The sequence below is a fragment of the Rhea pennata genome, chromosome 6 (assembly GCF_028389875.1).
Source record: "Rhea pennata isolate bPtePen1 chromosome 6, bPtePen1.pri, whole genome shotgun sequence".
NCBI classification, from domain to species: Eukaryota; Metazoa; Chordata; class Aves; order Rheiformes; family Rheidae; genus Rhea; species Rhea pennata.
The window spans coordinates 16757904-16771222 of NC_084668.1; the positions used below are offsets into that span (position 1 = coordinate 16757904).

Below are 13319 nucleotides of genomic sequence, written 5' to 3' on the forward strand. Positions count from 1 at the left end.
GACTAGACAGCCTTTTTTTTGTGGGTTTATCCTTTGAATGAATTCTAGCACGTAGAGTGCTTGGCTAAGTTACTTTTCATTTTACTAATTTTAAATTTTATTCTTTATTTTTTATTTATTAGCATTTAGGGGGAGGATTGTAGCAGGGGTTTGACACTCTGGGAACTGAGACTTCTGCTTTACCACAAAGACCTCGGAAAAGAGAAGGAACATGAATTAGATCCTGGCCACAGTGAGGCCAAAGAGTACTGCAGCCACAGCATCACTTGGTGAATGCAGCCTGCCACTCACAAAATGAGATTTGTGCTCCCTTAGTGCCACTGAATTCCCTCTGCTTTGCCTCAGCACAAGTGGAGACTTGCACCAAACATTGTTTTGCTTTGATAACTGGGGGCAGGGGTGCTCCTGAAAGAGCACCATCCCCTGCCTGGGGCTAGTTATCGAAACCATAAAATGAGTTGGATTGGGGAATGATGGAGGTGTGTGCGGGGGGAGTTTTTTTTTAGCAAACCTAATTACCTGTGCTGGTATCCAGCCAGGACCCCAGGGCTGTGAACATCCCTCCCTTTCAGCAAGCACTCTCCATTCCCACTCCTTCCTCTGCCCCTAACGCTGCTGCCCCTGGGCTCAGTGCTGGTTGAACAGGGGTCCTGACTCCCAGCATGGCTTTGTGGAGAGCCCCGTGTCCTTGGGAGCCCTCCAGGCAAGGCCTGCTCAAACAGCAGCCCTCTTGCAGGATCTCAGCTTGTGTAGGGGCTCAACAAGGCTCAATAAGGTTTGTTACAGGTGGTTTTTTGAATACAAGAGACAACTAGAGCCCAGTGTGGCAGGACCACTTCCTTCTGATGCCTCTGTGGATGAGTCCAGGCTCCAAATGCATGCTCATGCTATGTCTGACTTGTACAGTCTCTGGATCCTTTGGCAAAACAATCGTAGACTTGTCGCTTCCCTTCTCACTCCAGAACATGGGTCACTTCTCCTTTCCTCAGCTCCTAAGGCAAACAGCAAAAGCCACAAAAGCAAGCTGGTGGATAAACAAATGACCAAAGTTTTCAGCCAAGGGGAGGACAGAGAAAGCACAATATTCTGGATAGTAATATGCAACTGGCTGAAGTCCAGAGGTGCAGGCATAGCTTATGATGTAAAAGTCCTTTCCCCTACTATCCACTCCTGGTGACATGTGTGTCCAGCCTTTTACACTAGATGCCATTCCTCTCTTGTGTTTGTATATGTGTATGTTGTGTGACTCCATGTGCATGTTACATCCCTGTCCCAAATCTGTTCCCTGTTTGCCAGGAACCAGATTCCGTGCTGTTTCTGGGGGACTTTCTCTGAGTTGTTCAGCCATGACCCGAGCCTGAGGCATATTGGATAGCAGCTTGTGAATCTCACACTGCAACAACTGACCACAAATTGAAAAACTCCCAGTGGAAGACTGCTCTTTAGGAGTGTGTAATGCTCTCTTCCCAAAATTACTGGTTACTCAGTCACTTCTGCATAAACAGGAACTTTGTCCCCAGCTCCTTTCCAAGTGCTGCGAAGCCAGCAGCTGGTTTGCTATCCTATCATCTTTAATACAGCATCATCCCCTGAAACATTAGAAATGCATATTGGGTGCTGGCTTTCCAGTAACCAGATTCACTTGCACTTTCACTGATATTTCAATCCCTGAAATTAAATCTCCTTTATTTTGCACAAAACTGTCAAGCCAGGATTTCAGCTCTCTGCTGCTCACCCTTAGCAGATCATCTGCCTGACTCCACCAAGCAGAAGCTCCATTGGGCAGAGGTAGTAAGAACTGTGCAGTGATTAAGTCAGATAAGGCTTGTTTTAATTAAAGATACTGTTTTTCCTCACATGCTTTGTTTTCTTCTTTGCATTGCTCGGTAAGGGGCAGTCTGGAAGACACCATGTGTCATTACTTCAGGCACCTTCTGCTGTAGACTTCTGTGCCCAGCTGCTCACCACAGATGTGAGGGTGCTGTTTGTCAAGGTCTATAACCTGGTGCCCTGAAGCAACTGGTTACTGCAAGTCCTGAATGCGCAGTGCTCTTATGTTTGTGTAAAAGCTGGGCCTGGCAGTTGAGAGGTGTGCTCTAGATTCAGGGTGGAATTTGGGGACTCATCGTCGTGTCCTATTAGCAGCCTTGCCTCGCCCAAAGACAACATACAGATCACCCACAAAACCCTCTCTTTTGCATTCTCCTGGAAGGCTGTCAGCTTTTTAGGCATTCAGGGGTTGGAAAAACACATGATGCAGTTTATAAGTCATTTACCAGGGATGTTTATGCCTTTCTTTGCAACTGTGATGTTCTTTGCATGTGCTTAAATGAATTCTCACTGTTGATTTTGTGGGTATGGAATAGTGATATTCTCAGTGTCCAGTTCATTTTGTCTGAGGCAAGAGCATGGGGCAGGCAGGTTGGTGAGTTTATAATTGCTAATTTAGGTGCTGCAAACAGGTAGTTCCCTTAATCTTTTAATATAGGAGGACAGGATAATGAAAGAGGCCTCCCAGAGCAGGTTTCAGGGACAGTATTCTGGGTTGTCCTCTTTGCTTATGTGGAGCTGTTGGCATCCACTTTGCCTCAGGTATACTGGGTGTAAAATATCCTTGAAGGCAGCAATTTCAGAGGTCAGAGAGCAGAGAGATGCCTCCTTCCCCCTCATCCCTCCTGCAAGCCTTGGAAAGATATTCAGGAACTGCTGTTGCCTATTTGCATAGCCATGTTTCTCCAAAGCTGGTCCTCTTTTCCTCCAGCAGCACCTACATCTTCTTTCCTGCTCTTCTTCCCAGCCTACCAACACTTCCTGCCTTACATTTCCTCTCCTTCCCTCAAGTCTAATGTTGTCTGCTGTTATCCTGTTCTTTAAATCTCCTGCTCCTCTCCTGTGGCACCTCTCATTGACTTTCTGTTGCTATCCTTGCATCTGATGATATTACCAGGTGTGTTAAGCCTCTGTCTTCTTGTTCAGCACTAATTCTTTTCCTCTGCAGATGCTCTGTCTTTCTTTCTTTTGGCCTCCTCCAGAACTCTTGGAGGTGACACACCTCAAAAAAACCCCATCAAACCAGCCACCCCCCCCCCCCAAAAAAAACCAAAAAACAAAAAACAGCAGAAAGATTTCTGAACTAATGTTCTCCTAGCCTTGAGATGCTCTGTCAGCAGAGAGGATGCAAAGGCCTGCAGCACTGTACTGGGAAATGATGAGTTCCTGGACTGAATTGAATGAGATGTTTTGAAGAAAGTGTGTGAATACAACACTCTTCAGAAATGCCTTGCAGGGAATGACAGGAACTGCTATGGGAAAAGGAATAGAATTGAAAGGAGAGACAAATGGATGCAGAGCTGAGCACTTAGGAGCAGGTTAAATAAACTCAGTGGAAGAGGGGCAAGTGCCCGATGAAACCTGTTGTGGGAGGTTTCTAGGGTCCAAATGAAAAGCCAAATGCTCTAGTGCTGGTTGCAGTATAACTGCAGCTGTTGGTAGGAGAGAGTGTCAGCAGGACAGACGGATGGACCTCCTTCATTCCCAAATTTTGACAGGCTGCTTTATTTAAAAGGCTAATTAAGAAGCAGACAAAAGTATTTTTTTGCTTTCCCTTGTTTTGATAAGGAGTTCATTTGGATTTGAATTATAACTTCTAAACCCACTGCAAGTTAAATAAAGAAAGAAAGATTACTCTTGTCATTCTGCAGTTGGGGATCCTGGTAGACAAGTTATGGACTTTAGTTGTGCAAAGCCTAAGACTGAATCTGTGGGAGAGCAGGAACTGAACAGCATGGAGGTCAGAAATCCTAAACAGCAGCCTCTGTCCTTGGGAGGAAAGACCTTTTTTTTAGCTGGTTTGTTCTGTTATGAAAAAATGGTAAGAAGACAACTGATTTCAGGCTGTCTTTTCCAGGAAGAGAGAGACAAAGTGGAGACAGTTCAGAGGAAAGATGAGCAAAATGACCAGGCATGGGTGAGCTAGCTTGGTTTCTAAGCGACTGCTGATTGCCTGAAAGCTGCTCAGTTTGAGCAAATGACAATGAAGGACTCAGACTCACAGTCAAGTTACCATGGCTTCATGAATAACTGTAAATCAGTTGAGATAGGCAGTGGCAGTCTTGATAGACCTCCAGATTGCTGAAGCCAATACAAATGCTAGAGAGGAAATGGTCTTGGCATTGGACCAGATTCTGTATCAAGCTGAAGATGGTTCTCTTCTGAGCTTAACGCTAAGGACAGCCATACTGTTAGAGAGTCTCCTGCACTGCTGTAGCTGTAGACAGGCTGGCCTTTACCCAATCTCCAGGGCCATCAGAGACATGCAAAACATGTCTCTGCTCAGTGAGCTCTTGCTCACTGTCATTTTCCCTTTTCCTGGGGTCTGAATTGAACTGGAACCAACATCTTGGCATTGCCTGTGACCAGGATCATGAATACAAATCCTTAAAGGAAACAACAAAATATAGTCTTTGCAAAATGATATAGCATCACTGGGACTGAAAGTTGAAGAGGGGAATGGATGGTCTTGGTGCCAACAAGGCCACAGAACTGTATGAAGAAACAGACTTACCATTTTAAGTGTGTTTTTCCTTCTGAAGTACTCCAGTGGGACAGTTGAGGGAGCAAACTAAGTACTACTAGGTTTGAATAAAGGGAGGCCACATCTGGTCATATTCAGGCACTCCATGGGTGATGCTGGTGGAGCCTCACAAGTGGGCTTTGGAGTTAACATTGTCTTTATAAACTTGAAACAGATTACTCGGCAGGAAATTTGTTTCCGGTTGCGTAAAGGCTCAGGCAGACGTCACAGTGTTGGTTATGCACAAAACATTTTCAAGTTCTCCTTCCAAGCCACAAGGGCTAGAAATGTCAAAAACAATCAAATTAAGTTTCTAACATAATCACCTGATTCCAGGAGATGGGGCTCTAGGCCTCAGCTGAAAACAAAAAGATTTGTGAATAACAATTTTTCAGTTTGGCATCTGATCTGCATAATATGAAAGAGAATTGTTTCCATTCTATACAGCATATTTCATTCCTTCAATGTGAAATTTTACTTTGGGATTAACTTTTGTTTTTTTAATGTTATCTTTCAAAAATGCAAGTGAATTTCAAAATGAAAGGAATCATTTGGGAACACAAAGTCAAAACATTTTTTTCCAAAAATGTCAAAGTAAAATCTTTTGATGGACTTGATCTTTTTTCTTGCTTGTCAAATTAACTTGAAAATCTCAAAATACTCCAGTGATTCCTACAATTGCATCTCCAGCAAAGTCCTTTCTGAAGGTTCATCAGCATGATGTTCCTAAAGCAAAAATCTAGATCCAGTCCCTTCTAATGGAGTGCTCCTGAGCAAGGAACGATGATGTACATAATCTGCCGCTACCTTCTCTCCCGCTCAAAAGACTCACAGGGCAGCCTTTTCTCTTGCATGAAGATCTCTCCTTATTCCTGGAATCTGGCTTTGCTTTCTCAGCGTGGCTGCCTTCCATGAGCAAAGGAGTATAGGCCACAACAGGCCTTGTAAACAAGGTGGTGATACACTACAGAAGGAGAAGGCTGACCTCATAAACATTTGGATTTCCAAAGTGTCTGGTCTGATGAGCTGAGCTAGCTGAAACTATAAGGCAGACAGCAATCTTGTAGTAATAAACTATCCTGCAAGCATCCTGCAGCCTGCCTTCTCAGGGGGAAAGAAATCAGAAAACAGCCACCACCAAAGGAAAAAAGAAAAAAGTGTCTTGTCTGGCATCAGTGAAATTTACAGGAATAACTAGAATGATACTGCTCAGCAGATGGTGGGTCAATAAAGTGGGCCTTATCTGGGCTCAAATCTTTGGTATTTTAATGTATTTCCGGATTCTGTAGATTAAAGTGGCCCCGTTGAATATATATGCACATAGTATTTAATGATGCATAGGAGAGCCAGAGCAGGATTTATCCTCTCATTGCCAGTGCTTCCTTTATCTTTGTTTAAAGGGTTGATTCAGCCCTGAGAAATCTCCTGATGCCGGTCCTGCTACAAGTCAAACTAAAAGCATCCCACGAAAAGGAAGCCATTCATATTTATTTTAGTTAATTGTTTGTTTGCATGATCGCTCATTCTTAAATCCAACTTACAATAAAATCTTCCTTCCCTTCAATACAGCTATTGTTACGGCTTATAGCATGTTGGTCCCAACACTCATTTATTTGGGTGGGGAAAACTGCTCTGTAGAGGTGAATTTTACAGTCTGGCTTTGAAGGTCACTAAGTCTGACCTACAGAAACCCAGTCAGATATCTTCCAAGTTGACTCCAAGACCCACTTTTTGTTCTGAGTTTTTCACCTTAATTCAGTCTAAAAAGGGCCGAGGGTATGGGGAGAAGGGTTTGAGGCTGGTGACCTTAAAACAAGGACAGCTTTCAGAGTTGAGCATCTGTTTTTGTGACTTTGTCCTAACTAATGTATAGCAATGTATGTCCCTGCATATTAAAAATAAACTAAAGGAGAATGCTCTTTGAAGGTGGGAGAACAGTAACATGAAAGAGTTCATTACAGTACTGCAGAAGGTGCTTAGATGAGACTGTGATTGGAGCGGGTGACATGTCTTTATAAATCAGAGCTGATCATGGTCCTCTGAAAGGAAAGATAAAAGAAAAAAGATTCCCTTATGCAACCTCCTTATATAGCTAAGAGCTTTTCTTCTGAACCTGGTTTTCTACCAGGTTTCAAATACATATTTTCTGATATGTGCAAACAAGAGAAGAATATTATAAAAGCCTATTCAGACTTGTAGGACTTAGGAAGTCCTTGACTGTGCTTATAGTACACCTCAGTGCTTCTAGACCGAGAGATTTTTACCCAAAACATAAGTCTCTGTTTTGAATGTCTGCTTCAAATCAAAGGTGAAATGATGTGTCCTATTAGGCCAACCAGAGGGCAGGGGATGTAGCTTAGGAAAGTTAAAATGAAAGCAAATAAAAGAAGGATTTGCTAAGCTGTCTTGAATATCGGGTTATACTTTTGGCCTGTTGTTTATGCCCTGTGAATCAAATTCACTCATTCCCATCTATTAGGTATGCTTCCTAAATTGATATGATCTGCCAAAGGATCGAATTCCAACCATGTTTATTTTGGCTTCAGCTGGCATAAATCTAGGTGCAGAGCTGGAATTCCATCTTCTCCCAGAGCCTCTATTGGAATACACCCTCACTGGGCCAAGATGAGCCAAACTGACAAGAAGATGTATGCATGTCTGAAGAGCCTCTCAGAGAAGGCTCTGGCTCTGTTTGTTTTCTGAACATCAGCAGAGGGTCTCTTGGAAGGCCAGCAAGGTCCCTAAACTTGAAGAGGTGAAAGTTGATGCCAGTAGGGCACAGTCAAGTCATGGATCTGCCAGAGCTGGCCTTCAGTTGAGGAGGTGGATCTTACTGATGGAGCTGAGGTTTTTCAGTTTATGATAGCTGTAGCTGCTCTGGTTTAGTGGCCTGCTCCGTTTTGCCTTGGAGTCTGTACCTTCCCTTGTTGGCAATACACAACTGTCAGCAGGCCTCTGCCTTCCTTCTGTCAAAGACTAGCTGTCTTTGAGAGGAAGCTGGATGAGATGACAAGATGTTTCTTGCTCCAGGGTCAACTTCAATGTGAGGCTGGACTGGGAATCAGACATGGCAATTTCATCATTCAAACAGAAGAAAGCTTCACTTCCAGGACACTGGTTGGAAGTCTAATAGGAGTGCCTGGAGTCTCACAGTACAAGCCTGGTGGCTGTGTCATAACTGGAAAAAAATGGCTGGTATCTCCTAGATGGTTTCTGCCCCCATGTTCTTTTCCCAACATCTCTTCACAACCTACGGGTGTTCCAAGGAGGAGCCAGTGCCTGCAGAAGTGTGCAAGAGGGAGGAGGGAGAGTGGAATCAGCCTCCTGTCCTTGCAAGCATAACAGTTTAGTCTTTACTCTCAGGGACACAAGCTGGCAGTTGGCTTTGTAGTAACCCACATGACAACAGGAATAACATCAGGCATAATTAGACAAAATGATGGTATAAGTTCAACCCTTTCCCCCCAAAGCACCCAGCCCCCTCAACCCATTTTGAAACAATGCACCTTTTATGGGCTCCAAGTAGCTTTTAAAAACACAATTGATTTCTTTCTTCTCCATCATAGAAAAGAACTTGCTGCTTGGATAATGAAATGTCTCAGGAAGGATGGGGGCTGGGGCCAGGGAGGGGACAAGACACCTCACCTCTTAAACTCTTCTAATGTCCTCTGCCAGACAGCCCCTTCCTCACTGCCAAGATAATCATTTCTCCTTGTTACTACAACTTTAAATGCTCTTCCTTTCCACCCCTGCAGCCGGCAACAATATCCCCTATTGTCTTGGTAGTGGAGATATACGTGATGTAGGCATGATTCTGCCTTTTCCGGGGCCTTGCAAGGTTATGGATGATTGGTCATGCCTCATCCAGCCGATGAAGCCTATCAAAGAATGGCACAAAATTTCCCCTGCTGTCTCTGTCCTCTGAGTATGACTTGGCTGAGAAGACCACTGTGCTGGATTTGAATGGAAATTATCTAAGTGTGTGGTTCCAGCTCCCCCTGCTAGCTCCCCTCTCTTTAAAAAAAATGAGTCTGAAATGTAATCAGATTTACTTTAATGAGGGGGGACCAAGCAAATGAATCCTGTGAAAAAGAACTTTCTGGGCAATCCATGTCCCACACCATAAACAAAATCAAGTCACTGTATATTAGTGTACAGAAAGCTTCAACATTGGAGAAACTCTGTTTATACCCTTTGCCTATCACAGCTCTGTAGTCAGCCCTTAAACAGCTTTGTACCCGCTCCTGTGCCTCCTCCTCCCACCCCATATGGATATATGCATACATGACTTTACTGTGTAAGAGATTTGGATGTAGTAAGGCAGTACTATGTCAAAAACAGAGCAGATTCTGAGTGTAATGGTTTAACTTTAAGCTAGTTTCAGCTTCTTTGCAGAATTTGAAAACGTGAGTCATTTTAAAACTACTGAACTAAGAACTATAGGGTTTTTATTGTTTTGATTGTTTGATTGTTTGGTATTATGCATCTTAAGGGCATTTAGACATGAAATGTGGTGCTAACCACTACAATACTATTAACATTTAAAATGTTTGAAGACTGCAAGTGTTTGAAGACTGCAGACTGTTAAGTACTGCTAAGTAATACATACATACATACATACGTGTGTGTGTGTGTGTGTGTGTGTGTATGTATCATTGAAATTACTTTATAACTCTACCAAGTTTATTCAAACCTGGCTTTTAAGGTCCCAGTGAGATTCACAAGCAATCAAATTTGAAGACTTGCAGTACAGTTTTCCAAATAAAACTTGTAAACAGCGGAGTTTGACGAAACAATTGTGAGAACTGTTCATCTAATTAACTTGCACAGAACAATTTCTTTCAGAGATGACCCAACAGCTGTACATGTAAGAGAAAGAGAATAAAAAATTAAATTATCAGCATGGGATTTTTTTTCAATGTTACTGACTTTGAGATAGACAGACGTGTTCTTTCCTCAAGCAAGAACAGTCATTATTTCTGCAGAAAATGACTGCCATGGCAGACTTCAATCCCAAGCTGGTACATATTTCTTTTAACTCTGTCTTGAAAATATTGAAGCAGATTTTTTTGAAAAGCTGTAGTCTTTCTCCTACTCATGTTAGAGTTGATTTTGCCCCCCCTAAAATTGCTGGAAAGTTTAAAGCCAAAAACTGAATGTTCCAGAACATACAAGGCTGTGGCAAGAGGGGATTGATCATAAACTCTTTTCTAAGCATAACTACTAGGTTAACTGTTGACCGGATATTACCCAGAGAGGATATTTTATTGACTGTGAATTCATTAATAGTTAACTAGTGTGTAGACATTGAAACAATGACCTAATTCTTCATATTGAATCCTATCTCAGACAAATATAATATGATGCCATGGTCTGTTGCTTTCTCAACTCAGCATTGCTGAGTGTTGATGTTAGAGAAAAGTCTTATTCAGTTAACAGTATTCCTAGAGCACTTTGTGGGATTGAAGGAGCTACAGAAAATCACTGAGATACAGAAGCTGAACTCAACAGCACAAGACAAGAAAAAGATGATAGAGCTGCAGAGTTAAAAAAATGTCAGTGGTCCCAAAGGGTGTTATTATTTCTTGGAGAAAGAAGTAGATAGATGAAGGATTATTTTTGCCCACTGTGCTCCCGTGTGAGGCCAAGGCTTCCTGCTGTGAAGCGTTACCTCAGTCTTGGTTGGTTATGCCAGGCTACCTGTTTATGTGAGTAGCTTTTGCTCCTGACATGGGAGCTTTTAAAGTTTTCATTCCTCAGCCTTGTTTTCTACAAGCTTGGAGAGTCATATGCAAACTTTATTGCTTTGCAGGGCAGAGAGAACATGAACTCATGTGTATGTAGAGATCTGAAAATGCTAAAGTCCTGAATGTGACTGCTATTCATAAAGAAGGCCTTTGATTTCTGAATGCTGATATACCCAGAAACACATAAAAAAGTGTTCATGTTTTTGAATCCTATTGAACGCCAGGAGGACAAACACGATATATCTGTTGAAGGCCAGGATCATTGCCATAAGATTAACTAGAAAGGAAAAACACCTGGCAGCCATCCAGGAAACATAGCTATCAGAAGGTAAACAGGGATAATCAACCAGGGACTCCAAAAAGTTGCCCTACCAACAAAATATAAGATATCACCCCTTCAGAAGGCTCTGTTTCCTAGAAGCATATGTCTAAATACAAAACAAATGGAAATATTTAGGGCTAAATAATGGCTTTAAGGCCATAGATGAAGCTAAGAAAGAGGGCCAGCTCTGGTTGAAGTTCCATGGTGGTGGTACACCGAGCATGGTACTTTTTGTAAGACCACAGAGAGTGCATTTCTTCTTATGCCAACCCCTAAGGAGAGAGAGTCTGACTCTCCCTGTCCCTTTCTCTAAGAAGAAGATTGTTTTTCTGGCAGGATATATACTGAGGGGAAGGACAATGGAGCACTTTCAGTCTCTGTCTGTTAGTCTTGCTGAAAGGCTTTAAAGAAAAGTGTGGAATAGGAATCCCTCCAGAATTCTTCTCCATACTTCACACATCTAGCCCTCATCTTCCATATGTAATGCTCCAGGAACCCTTCCCAAAACCCATATAGGTTTTCCATGACCCTAGCAACATACCCCTAAAGACCCATCTGACTGATTGAGTGAAGATGCTGTATACTATTTCTGCTATGCAAACTCTATGGTCACACTTTCATATTACCCTGTTCTTACCCCTAGGGTATAATGCCAGTCTGATAATGCTTCATTCAGCAGTCATTTGCAAGAATGTTTTTACATGGTGTTAGAGTGCAGGCAGTGACTCATATTGCTACTTGGACACAAATCCATCCTGAGCCATTATTCTCAGTTTTCAAATATCAGGTCTCTGGAACTTGAACTTGTCCTGAAAAACTGACAAAAGAAATGAAAGGGAGCTTAAAGAGCCAACTTGAATCTCATTAACAGAGTGGGAACCTCAGCCAGACCAGTCCAGTGTTCAGCTTTGCGCAGACACTCGGTATGACAGTCCCTCTTCTTTCTTAGTCCCTATATGCCCTTATTTTTCACTGTCTCATGCTGACAGTTCGCTTTTATCCATTTATCCATATCCACTGCTTTGGGTGAACATATTATCACTTCTCAGCTGAGCTATAATAGCGGTAGTCAAGCTTTAGCCTGCCTGAAGTGGGAAATGAAGTATTGCCTCGCAAAGGATGCTGAGAACATATATTTAAGAGGAAGCCTTAGAGAATATAACCAGACTGGGGAAAAAATCCCATGTTTCAGAATTCTCTGAGAAGGGAAGAAAAAGAGATTTGACTAAATCTGTCAGAAAATAGTAGCAAGCTTTCTTAGCAGAAGAGAGTTGAGTAACTCAGATGAGATTCCCAAATCTATGTTGGACATATGAGTGAGCTGCACCAGGGACTATAGGAAACCCAGCTGTTTGATAACTATAAATGATCACGGCTGCAAAAACTAGGGTTTGTCAAGTAGATAAGTTTTCCAGCGAAGGCACCAGCCACTGTCACCGACTTTGGGTCACAAGAGCCACTGCAATTCATTATGTCATAATGGCCGAGGCCCTAAGTAGTGCCGGCCCCACCGGCACCTCTTCACAACCTCGGGCACCATCAGAGAAGAAGGTTGGCTTTTCACAGTTGAGAAATGTAAGCTTTTCTCCTGGGCTCTTGAAAGTAACTGAACGGAAGCTGAGATGGCAAGGTGCAGAGTGAGACAGCAATCCACACAAAGAATTAGGAGGAGAAGGCGGTGCAGCTGGAAGAGGGCACCTATAAAGAAGAAGAAGGGTAATGTGACCGACATCTTTTTAATACTTAGTTCTCTCCTTTTTGATGCATATTATAACATGGCTAATACAGGAGAGGGGAGTGATGGGGAGTTGAAGAGTTCAGTAATGTCCAAGGGCACCACAAAAAGTCTGTGGAGGGTACAAGGCAGAAGTCATCAGTGCCTTAGTCATAATTCCCCAAACAAGTCTTGTCAATCTCAAGCAGTTCTTTGGTCTGTGGACTTGTTGTGGGTGGTGAGCTGCTTTCTATTTTTTCTTTGCAGGGTACGTCCGTGTTATGACCACCTACTACTATAAGGCAAGATGATCTGTGTGACCTCCTTGTAAAGACCTGTCTTCAGAAATTCATCTCTGCATTAGCTTGTTAGTCATCATGCCATCCACTTCCTGAGTGTGGAAAAACAAAATAAAAACAAAAAACTCCAAAGAAAAAAAAAAGAAAAATAGGAAAAGAGAGAAAAAAAAAAAGATGACCAACATAAAAATGAAGTGAAAGCAACAAACCGCCAAGATATGTAATGTGCTTCAAGGCCCAGTAAGTCTGCCCCTGTGAGACAAAAAGCCACCAGTTTGTCAATACACTTGGAAAATGCAGCTCTTGAGTGTGCTTTCTTGTTAGAGGTGTCTTTTCTCTCTGTAGGGGTGTGTGTATGTGTATGTGTGTGTTTGTGTGTGCACGCGAGCACACATGAACCTGCTCTCAACAAGGACACCAAAAAATGGGTTGGTGCAATTTCTGAATCTTAGCCTGGCACTATTTCTTGATGCAGCTTTTCTCAGCATGGCTTCTGCAGCCAGGGCACATGACTGTATCCACAGAAATGATCAGTTAAGAATATGAGGACTGCCACAGTTAGATCACAGAAAGATCTGGCTTGTTTTAGCAAGGTCTGTTTAGCATCCTGTTTTAAGCAGCAGCAAACAGATGTCTTTGAAACAGAATGAGCAAGTGGTGTTCC

The 13319-nt window shown here is 42.7% G+C and overlaps 1 long non-coding RNA gene across 1 annotated transcript in view; it reads left to right on the forward strand.

Moving 5' to 3' along the window:
- Nucleotides 1-12674, forward strand: part of LOC134141901 (uncharacterized) — a 103920-nt gene extending 91246 nt beyond the window's left edge. Inside the window, exon 3 of the long non-coding RNA XR_009958746.1 lies at nucleotides 12624-12674. This is a non-coding gene — a long non-coding RNA (uncharacterized LOC134141901). The remainder of the gene's footprint in view (nucleotides 1-12623) is intronic.
- Nucleotides 12675-13319: the final 645 nt, after the last annotated feature.